The sequence below is a fragment of the Macaca thibetana genome, chromosome 9, assembly GCF_024542745.1.
Source record: "Macaca thibetana thibetana isolate TM-01 chromosome 9, ASM2454274v1, whole genome shotgun sequence".
NCBI lineage: Eukaryota > Metazoa > Chordata > Mammalia > Primates > Cercopithecidae > Macaca > Macaca thibetana.
In genome coordinates this window covers 50,232,942-50,248,301 of record NC_065586.1, presented here as the reverse complement: position 1 = coordinate 50,248,301, position 15,360 = coordinate 50,232,942, and the positions used below count along the sequence as shown (strand labels likewise).

Genomic DNA, 15,360 nt, shown 5'->3' with positions numbered 1-15,360 from the left:
CAGCTGTGGGCAGTTGGTGGCAGGCATAGAAGAACCATTCTAAGATGTTTTCCTCTTGGCATAAGCTACTCAGTCACATATTAAGAAATCTCTGCTACCAAATTTGCCAAACCCAGATAGTGTTCCCTTTGGTACCTTAGTACCTCTCTTGCAGTCTCCACTCTGAAATTCTGGGTTTTGATCATACTTCTATTTTCACATAGATTGTCGTACATTCTTTTTATCCAAGCTCTATACTCCGGGTTGTTATAAGCTGTTTTGAAATCTCTGAGTACACTTTTCAGAAACAGCTGTTCTGAGTTAAGGTTGTTTCTGTTCCACAGCAGTGATTTAGCTCAGACTAACTTTTCTCCCCACAATTACGGGCTCATTGCAGTCATCCTGTGGGACCTGTATCTGGCAGGGGAAAGTGTGTTGGAAGAGCAAGAAGAGGATATGGAACAAGCCGGCAGCCCTGGATGACAGGTCTCCCCAGAGATCCTTCCCCCAGCTGGAGCCAGCCAAGCCTAGCCTTTCTGCTGACAGTCATTCCTGCTTCCTGCTTCACCCATGTGGCTCCTGACATGCTGTTTGAAAAGATCTGTAAGGTAGCTGTGTGGCCTCATTTCTCTAAGGATCTCCAGGGAAGCCAGCTTTCTTGGTGACTGCATAATTTATGTCATTCCCCTGCTTAAAGGCTCTCAGAAGCTCCCTATCACTGAAAGAATAATATGTAAACCTTTTAGCATGACTCCCAAGGCCAGCTTTCTCATCTGTAAAATGGGGTTCAAAACACCTAATTTGTGGGGTTGTTCTGAAAAGTAAATAATCTAATACGCCTAGGTTTCTGTGTAGTAAATAGGGTACAAAACAATTAGCAGTTTTCTTCCCTTTCCTGATCTGGTCCTTATCTATGTTATAGGCTTATCTCCTATTACTCTCATTCTTCATTTCAGTTATCCAATCTACTTTCATTCTTCAAATATTTTTTAATATTTGTATTCAGACTGTATGTGTCTCTTCATATACAATCTTTCTTGAAACTTATGCTTCCCTTTTCTTCTCAGAAAAAAAAAAAGCCCATACCACAGCATTCATTTTCACTCTCTTTCAAAGTATAGGTAGTCCCTCTCTTCCTTTCCTCCTGTGTTCCACTGCCCTGATACACTTCTGTGACTGCACTTAGTATTTTGTCATTAATGTAATGATAATAATAGCTATCATTCCTAACGTGCTTATTATATACCCAAGACTGCATTTTCACTTTAAAACATTACCTTTACTTTTCAAAGCAACCCTACAATTGTTGATATTTAGCCTCCATTTTAGATGAGAAAAAATGAAGCCGAAAGGGGATGAGGTTGCCCAAATATACAGCCTAGTTTGACATGTGCAATGTTGACTAGACAGTACTTCTTAAATAACTATGTAAGAGAGCTGGCCCTCAACAAGTAACTGCTAAGAGATGAATGACTCAGAAAAGTCTCCCTTTGATTCTTGATTCTTTTCTCACCAGCATCATGAGCTTCTCTTTTCCTTAAAGGACACATCTGTTCAGCCCAGTTGTGTTTCAGTATGTACCATCAGAGAATTACAGAGGAATGCAATAGATCATTCAAATAAAACTTTTTTTTGTATTACAGATGTAGAAACAGACTTGGAGACATTAGAACCTTTCCTGAGGTCAAAAGTGAAGAAGCGAGGGAACTGGAATTCCAATGACATTCACTTTATTCTCAAACTGGTGTTCTTCGCACAGCTCTGTTTACCAGGTTGGGGAAATGACTGGCTGATTTTCAAATCTATAACAGCTGGAGCACAACTAGAGAGGCTTCAAAACCCAACACAAGCATCACTTCCTCCAGGAAGCTGTCTGTTGAGAGCTGATCTAAGTCAATATGACCATTTATATTTAGATATTTGGTAAATATTGGTATCTTCCCCAAACTTAGAAGAAGGTAGAAACTATATGTCAGCTCTTTCCACAAGCTCAATTGAGTGGTATACAATGAAAGAACGTATGCCACTTGCTTTCAGATCAAATAATAACACCCAAAGGGATGTTTATTATCTAAGCAGGCATATAACAACTTTACAACCAATTCGTGTAGGCTTGTTGAGGTCTTGACTTTCTGTCAAGCACAGAGGCTTGACATGAAGCCTCTGCATGAAAGACTGACCCAAGGCAAATACAACGAATATTTTGATAGCAAGATCAACTATTACTCTTGTAAGGTTCAGTGGCAGAATCTTTTTCAAGTGGAGGAAAACAAGACCAAATGAAATTCTAGTTCTATAGCAAGTGCCTGGTTCATCAAATTCTTATTTACCAATTAAACAAAAGTGATGTAAGGGCACAATTATTCTAGTCAAATAGCCATGCACATATCTTAAACACTGTAAGTTTCACTCATAAAAAACATTATTTCTAATCTATATTATGTAATTAGCAATCCCCTTTGAGCATATTCTGATACCAGCATTTGAAATGCATGCCCTAGAGTGTAAACCTTTCTGGGTAGAGGTAACTCAATACACATAGAACCTAGATTCTTCATTAGAAGTCTTTGGGTGTTCTTTCAAAGAACCCCTGATCTTCACAGGGTACAAATTAAATATATTTACATACACATGCATTACCTTGTCTATAGACAAGTTCATACTTCTTTGTTAGAACCTTCAGTGCACAGAGTAATTGTTCTAGGTCAGGCATCTGCCTCTGCCACCAAACACTAGTTATTTTCATCCTACTAAGCACCCCTTTTGCATGGTGACTGGCATAAAGTGCACATGCAATAAGTGTATGTGATCTTTTAACAAATGACTGGATCAATTAATAAACTGGAATAAGCAGACGTTGGAATTACCACTCCAGCCTGTTGCCTCCATTGTGGTTATTCTGACTAAAGACAAAGCAAAAATGATGAGGAAGGAACTCTGTTATAGCACAGCTCATGACACAGAATTGGATGGAAAAATCTAGAGTTCCATATAAAGTTAGGTTCTACCTGCATCTGACTTTCTCTTCCATCAGGCAAGTCAATATACCCCTTAGAGAGCTGGTCCTTTAAGGCAGGCTGACCTCACTGGAGAAGGCAGAATCTTTGTGGTCAGCTGTGACTAGCAGCTGAGGTGTACACTAGGGAAGAAAGAGGGCCTAGGTTGGTAGACAACCTCCCCATTCAAAAACCAACTTTGCGCATTCTCGCTGTGTCTGCTTTACTTCAAAGGCTGTTTTTATTGTCACCCAGGCAAAGAAACTAGCCTTCAGGGTTTACCGCCCGTCCTGACAGGAAGCGTTCTCACTGTCTAATTTGCATTCTAAATAGGTGCACAATTGATTCACAAAACCTCTGTGCTGCTTAACAGGACAAATGAATCATTTGCTTTCCAAATTACAGGGAGCTTCGAGGTCAGTCAGCCTGGGAAGCCACTGAGCCTCTCCCTCAGAGACACAGAGGAATATAAACAAGCAGCCTCCAGCTTTGGGAACCATCTCCGTTTGAGTGGTCAGTGCCATCATCCTCTTACAACACTCAGAGGACCCAGGGTATTAGCATGCTCAAGCCAGCATATGGTATGCGTCTTATTAACGTAATCGCACGACTCCAGCAAGCTGTTTTCCAGATGATTTGGACCCCTGTGAATATCCATCCCTATTCTCTGCCTCTGCTCGTCTCTGGAAGGGATAATGCATACACATTCCTTTTGCCCAGTGGACTCCAAAGAAATCTTTCCAGTGTTTATAATACCTGTAAAACCCCTCTGTAAATAACACTCAGACCACACTGAGCAGATTGAAGCCAAGAAGCTCAGTTCTGCCTGACAGCTTTTCCCCAATTGGTTATTTTTGCAGTTAGAAAAGAAGAACGGCTCCTGAACAGAAGATTCACACCAACCTTAACTTAGACAGTTTTTATGGCTCTTTAGTGAAAGGCTGTTTTCTACATTTTTGAAAGATTAAATGAATTCAGCTTCTCCATCTAAAAACCTCTTTCTTTTTATGCTGGCCATCAGAAAACATACATTGTTTTCTGTTCAGCCAAGGACCTCCCTCCCTCACCCCAATCTATGTCTCTCCCCTCAATCCTTCCAACCATGAATGCCAAGAATTGCAAAAGATTCTTTAGCTAACAGAGACCTGGGAAACATCTGCTCTGGAAATTAAGAAATATATTGGGGAAATACCTTTAAGATGAAATGAGAGGCTTCATTCAGCCTTCAGAAGAATTATTTGTGACTCATTCAAAACAGTGAGAGAGAAGATCAACAAGGATGTTTAGTACCCACCAGTAGGGAGAAATGGAAATGCAGAAGAAACTAATATTTATTAAGTACTTACTTATGGAAATAAACAAAGACCACCCAAATGAGAACGAGCACAGCTATTTATTCAGAGCTTGCAAAAGCAAGGGAGTCAGCCATCATCGCATTTGGCACAGACTCAAAGGGAAAGCAGCAGGGTGGGAAAGCTTTATAATGGAACAAAGGGAAGGCCTCAGATGTGCCCTGATTGGAAGTTGTTGGCATGGGGAAGCTGAAGGAGGGCTAACTAGATGTGGGCCATCCTATGTGATTGGTTTGGAAAACATATTTAGCTTGCTCTGATTGGTCCTGAGTTGGCAGCAGAGGCAAAAATTAGAGAAGCTGGCAATCATTGAGCAAGCCTGTATTCTGGACTGATTGCTGCAGAGGCTACAATCTGGCTTCCTAGACAGGTTGCTGAAGACATTGTGGTTCAGGGTTGGTTCTATAGTTATATATTTTGTCCTTTTATCATGTCTCCATTGCTGTATACATTTTCTATTTGTACATTCATTCCATTTTTCGATTTTTTGTCTTTATTGCATTATATTTGAATGTGGTTATTCACCAAATCATAAATAAGACTGATATATAGACCTAATTCATTACCATAGCACTTACTGGAACTCAACATGTGACTTGTTAATATTCCTTCTAATTTAAGGGCAAACAGAATTATTCCATTTTCAGAAATTAAAAGCTATTTTAGATACTTGAACAAACTAAGATTGCTCTATTTTGCCTTAAATTTATTTTTCTTCAGCTAAATATCTGTAGAAGTTTAATCTAATATGCTTCACAGATTATAATATCAATTTGACTTTTTTCCTGTTTATATGGAATTTCAATGAGAATTTGTGGTATATATTTTATTATTGCCTCTAGAAAATTTTATTTTACAGCAGAGGAGAAAAACATGTTTTGCTTTTTTATCCCCAGGCAAATAGTTTAATCTATATACATTCATATATCATATATATTAGCTTAATAATGTACATATATTATATATATATTAGTTATATATATATATTTCAATAGCTTTGGGAGTACAAGTGATTTTTGGTTACATGGAGAAGTTCTTTAGTGGTGATTTCTGACATTTTGGTGCACCCATGACCTGAGCAGTGTACACTGTAAACTGTACCCAAGAAGAATCTTTTATCCCTCACTCTCCTCCAACTCTCCTCCCCCAAGGAGAGTTCCCAACATCTATTATATCATTCTTATGCCTTTGCATCCTCATAGCTTAGCTCCCACTTATAAATGAGAACACAGAATTTTTGGTTTTCCATTCCTCAGTTACTTCACTTAGAATAATGGCCTCTAGCACCATCCACTTTGCTGCAAAAGACATTATTTTATTCTTTTTTGCGACTGAGTAGTATTTCATGGTATATGTATACCACATTTTCTTTATCCACTCACTGGTTGATGGGCACTTTGGTTGGCTCCATATTTTTGCAATTGCAAATGTGCTGCTATAAACTTATACCAAATGCCAGGTACTGTCATTTCATTTAATCATCACAGAAATCCTATGGTGGGGGAAAAGACATTGTTTTACTGTCTCAAAAGGTTAAAACCGGAAACAAGTGGCTCAATATATTGAGCTAGTGTTGCGGTCTCACCAATGTACCTTTATGTAGCAGTTTCTCTTGTGAGGTATCACCCTGTGTTCTTCGTCTCACCTCCGAGATGATCGAGGAGCGCTGACACAGGTGTGAGGCTGGAGCAAAAGTTTACAAGCGAAAGGAGAAAGCACTCTGCAGCAGAGTCTGAGTGGATTGCCGGGTCACAGCTGAATGCAACAAGCTTTTATAAGAAACTGCTCTCCTCCCTGTAACTGTTTGAGGAGTAACTTGTCTTTTTAGTAAAGCTGTCTGTGCAACTCCCTTTATCCAGCTGTGGGATGCTTCTAAGTAAGCACAAAGCGCTGCTTCTCTTGTTCATGTAACTGTGGTTTTGTTTTAGGTAAGCCTCCTTCCTCCCTGTGCAAGTTCCCATGGAGCCAACTGTGTATATGCCTGAAAGGGGGAGGAAATGTTTTCCTGGAGCTCGCTAATTATACAAAGAACACAAATGTTTCTGTGCATTACCGGCTCCTTATCTGCCCCCAAGCTTATCTGTGCAGCTGCAGCAGCTGTGATTTTTCAGGCAGGCATTTCTCCCGGGCCCAGCCTTAACTATTTACCTAACTGGTTTTTTGTTACCTTCTCCCTCACTAGTGAGTGACAGGACTAGGTTTTGCATATTAGGAGAGGCTGATTCAGAAGCTCGCACTCTTTCCCACAAGTCCAACAAGCCTCATTGGCTCAGGTGGAGATGATGTGTACTCCTGGAGGTCAGGTTGGGAGCGTCTGCAGAAATCACAGAGATTTAGGGTATAGCCAACTTTTACGCTTCTGTAATGTTTAGTCTAGCCTCAGCTTCAACATGAGCTTTTGCTTCCATGAGCTTTGGAGACGAGGCTCCGAAGTTTACATGGAGATATCTGGTTGAAAATTACAATGAATACCTAGCCAAGTATGGAATGCCTATTCTTGAGGTCATTTGCACAAATAACATGCCATTAAGATCTTTTTTAAATAATTGAACTTTTATAAACTGGATTATGCTTTAAATTGCATTAGTAGAAAGAAATATCTTTAAAATAATGTCCCTTAAGAAAATTCACAGGAGACTAAAAGATACACCCAATTATTTGCCCAGGGGACTAAAAAATACACCCAAAATATATGCAAAAAAATTATGCATATGAGCATGTTTGCATTTTTGGCCTGAATAAAATGTTGACATCTTCATAAGATTCTGTGAATATTTATTTTCTTCCAAAAGAAAAATTCTGAACATCTGTAATTTAAATAAAACAATAACAAAAGCACTCCTCCATCTTTGGTGATGTGCAGTCAGAATTGAGAACAGCTGCTCTAAAAGAGAAAATCATCTTGTTTAAAGTAGGGCTAACTGTGCAATGTCTCTAACATCTTTGTTTATATAGAATGTTGCAAGTGGAGTCATCTCCAAGATGCCCACGAGGTACCAGCCATACACTGTTGCAGACACTGCTGACAAGGAACAAGCTTCTTTCTGCTTTGGTCCGAGATACGTGGAAGAGTTTTCAGCTTCCTAGTTTACATTAAATTTCCAGAATACATCATGGTAAGAAGGGGACTTGGAATTTTAGCTAAGATACCTAATAGCTGGGGAGCTTGGACAAGTCACTTCCTCTTTTGAATCTTTGTTTTTATATGCTTACAGAGATCTGCTTAATAAAGGCTTTCTTTTCTTTTCTTTTCTTTTCTTTTTTTGAGATGGAGTCTGACTCTGTCGCCCAGGCTGGAGTGCAGTGGCATGATCTCGGCTCACTGCAAGCTCCACCTCCCAGGTTCACACCATTCTCCTGCCTCAGCCTCCCAAGTAGCTGGGACTACAGGCGCCCGCCACCAGGCCCGGCTAATTTTTGTATTTTTAATAGAGACGGGGTTTCACTGTGTTAGCCAGGATGGTTTTGATCTCCTGACCTCGTGATCCGCCCACCGCGGCCTCCCCAAGTGCTGGGATTACAGGCATAAGCCACCGCGCCCGGCTTGAATAAAGGCTTTTTGACAATGGTCCAGGCAGCCCTAGATTTTAGATATGTAATATGTATTTCTATAGTTATAGAAGGGCACTCTTATCCTGGCATTGATGAGAACAGTATCACATGTTTTGGCCTTATGTATTTAAGTTTTAGGTAAGATTGTATTTGAAAAGTGAACTCCAGTGCAAATAAAAACTTTGAAAACTATTAAATGAAATGAGCCTTAAGTGCTGGGATTATAGGCCACATTTTTAATTCTTAGTTTTTCAATCTATTCTTGAAGTTTTTTATATAGAAGATTATGTATTTTTTGTTTCTCTATTCCTCCTTTCCTGGTTTATTTGCATTAAGAAAATATTTTCTGGCACTTTCGGAGGCTGACACGGGCAGATCACCTGAGGTTGGGAGTTTGAGACCAGTCTGGCCAACATGGAGAAACCCCATCTCTACTAAAAATACAAAATTAGCCAGACGTGGTGGCCCATGCCTGTAATCCTAGCTACTTGGGAGGCTGAGGCAAGGGAATCGCTTGAATCCAGGAAGCGGAGATTGTGGTGAGCCGAGATTGCACCATTGCACTCCCGCCTGGGCAACAAGAGCAAAACTCAGTCTCACATAAAAAAAGAAAAAAAAAATTCTGATGTACTATTTTAATTTAATTAACGATATTTCCCCTACGGTTTTTGAGTTCTATTTTCAGTGGTTGCTCTATTTTTAGTGGTATAGGTTTTATCACATACATCTTATCAGAATTACCCTCATATTTGTAATAGCTCTGGAAATTCAACTGTTGTCTAATACTACTCATCTATTCCCTTTTCTACCTTCTTATGGTATTACTTTTATGTATATTGCAGCTATTATTATTGTTAACGCAACAATACATCATTATAATTATTATTTTAGCGTCTGCAGTCATTTCTTAGCTTATTAAAGTTTTGCTTTCACTTGTCCTCTTTGTGATATTACTGGCAAATACATTCATATAAAACATTTTTATATGTTGGAGGCTAAACAGTACTTTATATATATATTATTTTATACAATCGATTTTTAAATCAGTTAAGTGAAGAAAAGCATACATTTTTACTGTCTTTTATAATTACATAATAACTTTTATCATTTTGTGTGTTTGGATTAAAATTACCATCTGGGCTCCTTTGCTTTCATTCTGAAGAACTTCTAGTTTTTCTTGTAAGGTCTGCTAGAAATAAATTATCTCAGTTTTTGTTTATCTGGAAAAGTCTTTTTCTTTTTGCTTTCATTTCTGAAAGAGAGCTTTGCTGAATAGAGGATTATTCATGCACAGAATATTTCTTTGAGCATTTTGAATATGTTATCCCACTGCTTCTATTGTTTCTGCAGAGATGTCAGCTGTTAATCTTATTGAGGTTCCTGTGTAAGTGATGCTTTATTTTTCTCTTGCTACTTTCAAGGTATTCTCCCTAGCTTTGACTTTCAGCATTTTCAGTACAATATATCTATTTGTGGGTCTCTTTGCATTTGTTCTACTTGGATTTTGTTGAGCTTCCTGGATGTGTAGGTTATTGTTGTATAATAAATTTGGGAAGTTTTCAGCCATTATTTCTTTGAATATTTTTCTTCTCTTTTCTCTCTCTTTTTTCCTGGTACTCTCATTATGTATTTGTTGGTGCACTTAATTTTCTCTGACATTTTTCTGAGGTTTTCGTTTCATTTTTCTTCATCATTTTTGCTCAATTGCCTTGGCTTACATAGTCTCTACTGACCTATCTTTAAATCAGTTAATTCTTTCTTTTGCCAGGCCAAATCTATTGTTGAGCCTCTCTAGAATTGTTTTTTTTTTATTTCAGTAATTATACTTTTAAAGACAAGAATTTTCATTTTTAAAAATAATTTTCCTTTACTAATACTGTCTTTGCTCATTCTTGCATTGTTATAAAGGACTATCTGAGACTGGGTAATGTATAAAGAAAAGAGGTTTAATGGGCTCACGGTTCCACAGGCTGTATAGGAAGCATGACTAGGGACACCTCAGGAAACTTACAATCGCGGCAGAAGATGAAGGGGAAGCAGTCATGTCCTATATGACTGGAGCAGGAGAAAGGGGTGAGGAGGTGACACACACTTTTAAACAACCAGATCTTGTGAGACCTCACGCAATATCATGAGAACAGCAAGGGGGAAACCCACTTACATGATCCAATCATCTCTCACCTGGCCCCATCTCCAACATTAGGGATTATAATTTGACATAAGATTTGGGTGGGGACACAAGTACGAAGCAGATCAGGTATTTTCTCTTTGGTGTGATATTGTTAGCCTAGCTTTCCTTATTTTTTATTAGGCTTTCTTTTAGTTCTCTGAATATGTTATAATGGCTACTTTGTTTAAGTCCAATGTCTTATTGCTTTCACAGGCAGTTTCTGTTACTTACATTTTTCCTCTGTATAGGTCATAATATCTTGTTCCTTTGTATGCCTCATAATTTTTTAATTTACTTATTTATCTATTTAATAAAACCATGGTTTAGGGCTTATGGAGGCTACAAGACTTGCAACCTTCCCAATTGCTCCTACAGAAAGCATCACTATTGTACAACCTATGATTGGTGTTTGAGATATTTTTCAGACCCTGCATTCTGATGGACAAGCTGGTGCCACTTGGAACAGTAAACCATACCAAGAAACTGACTCACCTGATCTTGTGATGCCCCCAACCCAGGAACTGACTCAGCAGAATACGAGAGCTTTGACCCCTTATTATATTATCCCTGACCTAGCCAATTAGCCTTCCCCATCCCCTAGTGCCCTGCCTGCCAAACTATACTTGAAAATCCCTCACCTCAGAATTCTCCAGGAGGCAGATTTGACAAATATTTCCTGTCCCTCTGCTTGGCTGATCCTGCAATTATTTAACTCTTTCTTTGCTATAAAACCTGCTGCTCTCAGTGCATTGGCTTTTCCGGGCAGTAGATAGGAAGAATCTATTGGGTTGTTACAAACCTATGGTTCTAGTTGTTACCTATGTGCTGATGAATCGCAACTTTTTATTTCCAGATCAGACTTTTCCTTTGATCTCCAGACCCAAATATTTAACTCTGTTTGTCTCATCACTTCCAATTCAACATGATCAAGTCCTAACTTGTGACCTTGCTTCTACTCCCCTCAATAAATATCTAGACCTTGGAAAGTCTTTCTACTGCAGTGAATAGTTGCTGTGTAAGTATGAAATTCTTACCTCCTATTCCCTCAGTCCTTCACTATGTTTAAAATCAACTTCTACTTATTTTATCTCAGCTGTGAATATCTCAAATGTATTCACTTCTCTACATTTTTTTCCTACCACTCTGGGGTGTTACATCTTGCCTGTACAATAGCCACTGTGTTAGTTTGCTAGGGCTGCTGTAGCAAAATACCACAGACTAGACAGCCTAAACAATAGAGATTTATTTTCTCACAGTTCTGAAGGCTAGAAGTCCAACATCAAAGTGTTGGTAGGCTTAGTTTCTCCTGAAGCTTCTGTCCTTGGCTTGCAGGTGGCACTCTTCTCTCTGTAACCTCACATGGTCATCCCTAGTGTCTCACATGCATTCCTACTGTCTTGTCTTGTTTCTAAATTTGCCATTCTTATAAATATCCAAGTCAAATTGAATTAGACCCTACCCTAACAAGCTCATTTTAACTTACTGCTTTAGAAGTCCTGTCTCCAAACACAGTCACATTCTGAGGTATTGGGGGTTAGGGCTTCAACATATCAATTTTGAGGGGACATGATTCAGCCCATAACAGCCAGATAGCCCATGTCCCACTCTATTCCACCTGTCAACCCACCTCCACCAGTCGGTACTCCAAGTTGTAGTCAGGGTGATCTTTAAAAAATGGGAATTTGATGAACAATGGATGCACATAGAGCCTTTCTATGGTTTCTGTTTACTTTAGGATCAAAATATAACCCTCATTGAGACTTACAAATGTGCCAGTATAGCAGTATCATTCTTAATATAGTCAACTCTGTAGTTTGACTATTAGATTAAAATCCTGGTTTGCCTACTGACCAGTCCTTAACTTGATAAGTTAGTTACTTGTCTTAGCCTAAATTTTTCATCTAAAAAACAATTTTTTTCTTTTATTACGTGTTAATATTATTTTTGAAAATTTTTTGGCACAGATTAAATAACATAATCCAAGTAAAGTGCCTAGCACAGAGTAAAAGTTTTAAAATGGTCATTTATTATTATTTAGTTCTATATTTACTTGCTTATATTTTTATCTTGTATTTCCTTCCTCTTTATTTCTGCTATTCTACCATATTCATCTTATTTTAATTCTTAGAAAGATATGCCAGAATACATTATTTTTGCTTATTTCAGAATGTCATGTAAATGGAATCATATGGCATATAACCTTTTGAGACTGAGTTCTTTCAGTTAACATAATGCATTTAAGATTCAGCCAAGTTGTCACATGTATAAATAGTTTGTTCATTTGCATATCTGGGTAGTATGTCCTTGTCATTTGTACCACAGTTCATTTATTCATTTACCCACTGAAGGTCATTTGGTGTGTTTTCAGTTTCTGGTGATTATATATAATATTACTAAAAGCATCTGTGTACAGGTTTTTGTGTGAGCATAAGTTTTTATTGCTCTAGTATGATTACCTAGAATTAGGACTACTGGGTCATATGGTAGGTATAGATGTAACTATGTGGGAACTGACTACTATACCATTTTTTACTCCCACCATCAAGGTATTTTTTAAGTCATTCTAATATGTGTAATGGTATCTCACTGTGGTTTAAATTTGAATTTCCTTAATGACTACTGTTGAGCATCTTTTAATGTATTCATTTGCCATCTATAACTTCTTTGGTGAATCATCTATCCAAATATTTTGCCATTTTTTATTGGGCCTTTTAATTGTGGATATTTTGTAGTTCTTTATATATTTTGATATATGTTTCAAGTTTTTTTTTTCCAATTTGTGGCTTATTTTCTAACAGGGTCTTTAAAAGAGCAAAAGGTTTTAGTTTTAATGATTTTGATTCCATTTTATCATTTTTAAAAATCAATCATGATTTTGGTGTTGTCTCTAAGAGCTCTTTGCCTACCTAAAGTCATGAGACTTTCCTGCTGTGTTTTCCTCTAAGGGTCCAATTATGTTTTAATGTTAATTATTCATTATTCTTCAGGTCATATGTCACTCTCTCAAGGAAGCCCTCTCTGACTACATAGACAAGATGAGATTCCTGTGTTATACATCTTTAAAGTGTTTTTTTGCATTTCCTCCACATTTATCCTAGTCTATAATTATACATGTTGTATGATTATTTGCTAAATGTCTACCAACACTATTGACTATAGCTTCTTGTCTGTTTCTGCTTACCATTATATCCTTAAGTATAGTACAGCTTATTTCATAGGAACTGAATGAATGCATGAAAAGAAGAATAAGTACATGTGTAGGTTGCACTATAAACCATAGGGGACCTTATGATAAGAAAGTTAGTGTTGCTGTCTCAAGTCCCTTGGCTACTTGAGCCCAACAATTTATCACAAAGGAATGGGGTCAAACTGAAGTTTTTATCACATTTTTGTTCCAGGGCCCATTCTAGAGGATAAAACATGACAAAACCACAGAAGAAATGGGAGAAGGCTAACATTTTTTAGAGCCTAATATGTCTCGGTCACTTGGTGTGGAAAAAAATAGTTGAGACTCAAGGGATTTGGCCTTGACGTCGACCAAGGTCACTATTCTAAAATTGAGAAACTGGGACACAGCCTGAAACATAATATAACCCAAACTCAATACTTTCTTCTTATTCCATGCTGCTTCTCCTCCCTACCCCACCCCAGCCAATAAAGACACTTGGTTAACATATGCTTAACAGTTATCTTTCAAAAGCCTATGTTATCAGAATATACCAATCTAAAGGCCTATTAGATCCATCTCAAGAGGGCTATGGATCATTATTTTTTCCTTTTAGATGTTCCTTGAAAGATAAAATATCTTCTTTTTCTTTTTCTTTTTTTTCTTTTTTGCTTCCTTTTTTTTAGACAGATTCTCGCTCTGTCAGCCAAGACAGGCTGGAGTGCAGTGACACAATCTTGGCTCACTGCAACCTCCGCCTCCCAGGCTCAAGCAATTCTCCTGCCTCAGCCTCCTGAGTAGCTGGGATTACAGGCAGGTGCCATCACGCTCAGCTAATTTTTGTATTTTTAGTAGACACGGGATTTCACCATGTTGGTCAGGATGGTCTCGAACTCCTGACCTCTGGTAATCTGCGGGCCTAGGCCTCCCAAAATGCTGGGATTACAGGTGTGAGCCACTGTGTCCGGCCTGAAAAGATAAAATATCTTAATAGAAAGGGTATAATTTTCTATTGCCCTACCTTCTAGGCTGTATGCTTCCATAGTCACTCTGAGTTATGTAATGATGGAAGTATCTTGGAGTCATGGCAGAAGATGAGAAACTGTGGAAAAGCTGCTTCAAATGATGAGAACATGTACAAACTCTTAAACCTCATATAAACTATTGAATCTTATATAAATTAGTTAATATGTAATACCCACTGCATAGGATGGTTGTGTGGAATAAGTTTATGAGACACATAAAGAAAGAGCATTAATGCATCACACATACAGAGCTAAGCAAATGAATTTTCTTTACCCTTTCCTCAGGACAAAAGGGGCTAATTTTACTGATAAAAGGGCTGTAAGAAAGGTTCACAGGATGGATAACTGAAGGACTGACTTGCTAGTCCCTCAGCCAATTTCTAAAACATTGTTGAGAATTTCTGCTAAGAAGCCTCACTTGTTACCATGAGGCTATAGCAAGTCCAGCAATGAGAAGGAAGCTTCCTTCTAAGGTTGAAAAGACATTATTGCTCAGGAGTCTTCAGGCCATTTCAGTGTTCCAAGCCCAAGTCTTATTTATATCCTAGGGAGGGGTGGAGACCATAGGTATTTCTAGGTATGGTTTTCCAGGCAGGTGGTTCAAACACCAACTCAACCACGGCTCAATTCTGTTCATGGTCAAGTCCTCTTGAGTGGGAAAGATACACAGGTTCTCCATATTGTCTGCTTTGCAAACACTTAATGCTTGGGGGTACTATCTACAGTCTGGCATAAATATACTAAGCCAGTGCTTCTCAAACATTAGGTACATAAGAATTCTCTGGGAATATTATTAACAAGCAGATTCTTATTCAGACCAAGTCTGCATTTTTAACAAGCTCCTTGGATCACCCTTTATGTGTCAAATCTCTAAGCCATTGGTTCTCAAATTAAAGTGAGCATCGCAATCACTTGAAGGTTGTTTAAACAGATTGCTGGGCCCCATTCTCTGAGTATGTAATTCAATTGGTTTAAGATAGAGCCCCCAGATGTGCATTTCTTTCTTTCTTTCTTTTTTATACTTTATGTTCTAGGGTACATGTGCACAACGTGCAGGTTTGTTACATATGTATATATGTGCCATGTTGGTGTGCTGCACCCATTTAACTCGTTATTTACA

General features: G+C 38.2%; 1 protein-coding gene across 1 annotated transcript in view; it reads left to right on the top strand.

The window, feature by feature from the left end:
• The window catches only part of GHITM (growth hormone inducible transmembrane protein), a 773,276-nt gene that overhangs the window by 150,160 nt on the left and 607,756 nt on the right, over positions 1-15,360 (top strand). The gene's annotated exons all lie outside the window — the stretch shown is intronic.